Genomic DNA, 5100 nt, shown 5'->3' with positions numbered 1-5100 from the left:
TGCATTCACGTTAAATAGGGCAACATCTAAATCCGTTGAGACGACGCCTTATGAACTGTGGTTTGGCAAGAAACCAAAGTTGTCGTTTCTTAAAGTTTGGTGTTGCGATGCTTATGTGAAAAAGTTTCATCCTGATAAGCTCCAACCCAAATCGGAAAAATGTGTCTTCATAGGATACCCAAAGGAGACTGTTGGGTACACCTTCTATCACAGATCCGAAGGCAAGACATTCGTTGCTAAGAATGGATCCTTTCTAGAGAAGGAGTTTCTCTCGAAAGAAGTGAGTGGGAGGAAAGTAGAACTTGATTTTGACGCCAGATAATTAAGCTACAGCAACCCTCTGCTAATGATGCCATGTCACCTCCGTTACTGTTGCTAATCCCGCGTTAGTTCAAAACCGATTCAAAAACCGAATTCAAAAACAAGTCAAACAATTAAAGTTTTCAAAAGTCAAAACTAAAATGTTCTTAATATGACAAATAATTCATAAGACATATATAGGTGGAGAAACCAACTCTTTACAAAATGTTTAAATGCACTAAACTAATTAAATCATTAGCAAAAACCATTAATTAAATGCCTTTTATGTTTTGAAAATTACTAAACTAAATTATTTTGGGTTGAAACCTTTTGTGGTTGTGACATAAGTTGTAACATCAATTTAGGTGCCACTTTGGTATTTTATTAATACTAAGATAATTAGGAAGTAAATGAAAACAGTAAAGGAAAAATACATAAAAGGGAAAAATCAAAACCAAAAACAAAAGAGAGTAAAAGCCCCCCCCCCCCTCACTACCACCTGGCCTACTTAGGCCTCCCCCTCACACCCGCAAACCCTAACCCCCCATCAGCCCACTTTTCCCCACTCCCCCGATCTCTCCCCTCCCCCGCGTGGATCTGGATCGGGGGCGCTCGCCCCCGACAACCACGTCGACCCCGACGCCCACCGGACCCCGCCGCCGCCCGGAGCTCCACGGGACTCGCTGGAGCTTTCCCCGCCGGACTGCCTCCTCCTCCTCCTCAACGGCCTGCCTCCTCTCCCTCACGCCATCACCGTCTCCACCTCGCGCCCCCGCTGCCACTCCCCTACAACCCCCGTGAGGACCCCCTCCTTCTCTTCCCCACGCCCCGCCGGTCGTGCGCGCGCGCCGCCCGCCTGGCCGACTCCCCATCGGCCCGTGGCCGCGACCGTGCCCCCCGAACCCTGCTTCCGCTCTGCTGCCTTGCTGTGCCGCTGGCCCCGCCCCGCGTCGTGGCCTATTCACCGCAGCTCCGGCCGGCCTCGCTTGTGGTCATGCGTGCCCCCGCACAGCCCCGTGCCTCCCCTCCCGCTCGCTCGCGCCGGGGCGCACCCCCTGGCCGCGGCCTTCAAATGCATGTCCCGCCGTGCCCGTCAGCTCCGACCACCACTTCACGCCGTCGCCGCCGCCGTTGTAGCCCACCCCTGCTCGGAGCGATGCCACCGTTGCACGCGTGCTGCTCCTCCGGTTCGAACGAGCCGCTCCGCCGTCCAAATGGTCGCCGGAGGCCTTATTCCGACCACCGCCGCCGCATCGGGCCTCATCGCCGGCGCGTGTGCTGTTTTGCCGGTTGGGCCACTCCCTGTGGGTCCCGGCGCTAACCACGGTGGTTAGCCCTAAGCTAACCTCCCTAATCCACCCTTGTGACACTGACCTATGGGCCCACTTAATTAATTAAAGTAACTAACTAATTTAATTAAGCTAACAGGGAATGACAAGTGGGCCCCTAGCTAATTAACCAGATTAATTAAACATGTTTATATATAACAGTCACTGATGGTGGGACCTACTGGTCAGGTTTGACCAGTCAACATTCAAATTGTTGACTGTTGATCAGGCTCCTGACTCAGCCTCCTAGCCCCACCAGTCAGCCTCTGCTGACTGGGCAGTTGACCCAGTCAACTGGCCCTCCCTTGTCAGCCGCACATGCACATCTCTGGGTACACTTCTGTGTACCCATAGCTTTTTAGTGTTTAATTCGAATTAATTTAATTCCAGTAATTTAGAAAATGAATTAAAACATTAAAAATTATTATAAAATAAACCGTAGCTCGGATGGATAAACTTTGTACATGAAAGTTGCTCAGAACGACGAGGCGAATCCGGATACGCAGCCCGTTCGCCCGCCACACATCCCTAGCATAGCAAACACACAACTTTCCACCACTGGTTCATTTGTCCGAAAACGCGAAACACCGGGAATACTTTCCCGGATGTTTCCCCCCTTCGCCGGTACCACCTCCTACCGTGTTAGGGCACACCTAGCACCGCGCATTGTCATGTATTCCATCGTCATGCTTATGTTTGCATTGTATTTATTGTTTCTTCCCCCTCTTCTGTCGTTAGACACCGAGACCGATGCCGCTGCTATCCAGTACGACTACGGTGTTGACGACCCGTCCTTCTTGCCAGAGCAACCAGGCAAGCCCCCCCTTGATCACCAGATATCGCCTATTCTTCTCTATACTGCTTGCATTAGAAGAGTGTAGCATGTTACTGCTTTCGGTTAATCCTATTCTGCTGCATAGCCTGTCATTGTTGCTACAGTTGCTACCCTTACCTGCTATCCTACTGCTTAGTATAGGATGCTAGAGTTCCATCAGTGGCCTTACACTCTTGTCCGTCTGCCATGCTATACTATCGGGCCGTGATCACTAGGGAGGTGATCACGGGTATATACTATATACTTTATATACATGACACATGTGGTGACTAAAGTCGGGTCAGCTCGTTGAGTACCCGCAAGTGATTCTGATGAGGGGGCTGAAAGGACAGGTGGCTCCATCCCGGTAGAGGTGGGCCTGGGTTCCTGACGGCCTCCGACTGTTACTTTGTGGCAGAGCGACAGGGCGGGTTGAGACCACCTAGGAGAGAGGTGGGCCTGGCCCTGGTCGGCGTCCGCGGATACTTAATAATAACACGCTTAACGAGTTCTTGGTATTTGATCTGAGTCTGGCCACTGGCCTATACGCACTAAGCAACTACGTGGGAACAGTTATGGGCACTCGACGTCGTGGTATCAGCCGAAGCCTTCGTGACGTCAGCGACTGAGCGGCGCGCGCCCGATTGAAACGTAAGCCTGCTCTTGTATTAAGGGGGCTAGTTCTGCTTCCGGCCGTGTACGCAACGTGCAGGTGTCCGTTGGGCGATGGGCCCAGACCCCTGCACGTATAGGATTTAGACCGGCGTGCTGACCTCTTTGTTGTGCCTAGGTGGGGCTGCGACGTGTTGATCTTCCGCGGCCGGGCATGACCCAGAAAAGTGTGTCCGGCCAAATGGGATCGAGCGTGTTGGGTTATGTGGTGCACCCCTGCAGGGAAGTTTATCTATTCGAATAGCCGTGTCCCTCGGTAAAAGGACGACCCGGAGTTGTACCTTGACCTTATGACAACTAGAACTGGATACTTAATAAAACACACCCTTCCAAGTGCCAGATACAACCCGGTGATCGCTCTCTAACAGGGCGACGAGGAGGGGATCGCCGGGTAGGATTATGCTATGCGATGGTACTTGGTGAACTTACCATCTACTCTCTTCTACATGCTGCAAGATGGAGGCTGCCAGAAGCGTAGTCTTCGACAGGACTAGCTATCCCCCTCTTATTCTGGCATTCTGTAGTTCAGTCCACTGATATTGCCCCTTACACAGATACCCATGCATATGTAGTGTAGATCCTTGCTTGCGAGTACTTTGGATGAGTACTCACGGTTGCTTTTCTCCCTCTATTCCCCTTTCTATACCTGGTTGTCGCAACCATATGCTGGAGTCCAGGAGCTAGAGATCCCGAGGATGATTCTACGTGGAGTTCGGCTTCGAGGAGTAGTTAGGAGGTCCCAGGCAGGAGGCCTTGCCTTTTCGATCGTTGCTACTTTTGTGCTAGCCTTCCTAAGGCAATCTTGTTTAACTTATGTCTGTACTCAGATATTGTTGCTTTCGCTGACTCGTCTATGATCGAGCACTTGTATTAGAGCCCTCGAGGCCCTTGGCTTGTATTATGATGCTTGTATGACTTATTTATGTTGTAGAGTTGTGTTGTGATATCTTCCCGTGAGTCCCTGATCTTGATCGTACACATTTGCGTGCATGATTAGTGTACGATTGCATCGGGGGCATCACAAGTTGGTATCAGAGCCAACTGCCTGTAGGAATCCCCCTTCCATACTCCTTGGCCGAAGTTGAGTCTAGTCGATGAAAACTGTTTTACTAACATGGCTGTGCGGCCCATGGGCCCACGTCGCCATTGGGTGGTAGTAGGATCTTTTATTCCTCGTCTATACTCTGGGACTCTTATCTCTCTTCTCCTCGGGTTAAATGGTTTTACTAACTCTAACTCTAGGTTCTCATAACTACTTCCTCCCGGAGAGCCACTCGATACAGGTGATCGCCTGATGCACCGAAGGATTTCGAAGATACTCTCCGATGTTCTCTCGAGAACTTTGTGCCCATTGCTTTTTCAATTCCCTACCATCGAAATACCCCTATGGATAAATACATGCACTTGTCGTTCCTACTCTTATTCCCAGTTGATCTTGTTATTACAAGATACCCCGAAATACTCGCCGTTGTTCCGAGAATCCTTTGTGCCTACTGTCTTGCAGCTCCTTGTCGCCTGAATACACCTACAAAATAATCCTCACACTTATCGAGGATTTGTTTCTCCCTAGTTGTTCAGGTGTTTCACAAAATTCTTCGAAATGTTATCCGATCTTTTGAGAATCCTCTGCAGCCTATGGCTCTTGAAATTCTTGTCTGCATGTATTATGGTTAATTCCAAATGCCTAGCATTATTCATTGACATCCTTTGTCACTATCATTTTGAGACCGTTGATTCAATACGATGCGGATGCTCGCAATCATCAGTCGCAATTAGAATTCCTCCTTCCGGCTCTGACGTCATTTTTGAACATGAGCTGGTTCTCGACCAATCTATTTGTCGTTGATTGTACCCTAAGCCTACTCAACTTATCCATCCTTAATCAGAGTGTTTGCCTCTGATCCTTTGATTTGGAAATTATGATTCTTTGCCTTTGAACTTTGAATTAGTCAGTTGTTTCTGCATTGATTCTTCCTCTGGTTGTGC

This window comes from Aegilops tauschii, chromosome 5 (genome assembly GCF_002575655.3).
Source record: "Aegilops tauschii subsp. strangulata cultivar AL8/78 chromosome 5, Aet v6.0, whole genome shotgun sequence".
Lineage (NCBI taxonomy): Eukaryota > Viridiplantae > Streptophyta > Magnoliopsida > Poales > Poaceae > Aegilops > Aegilops tauschii.
This window is presented reverse-complemented; position numbering follows the sequence as displayed.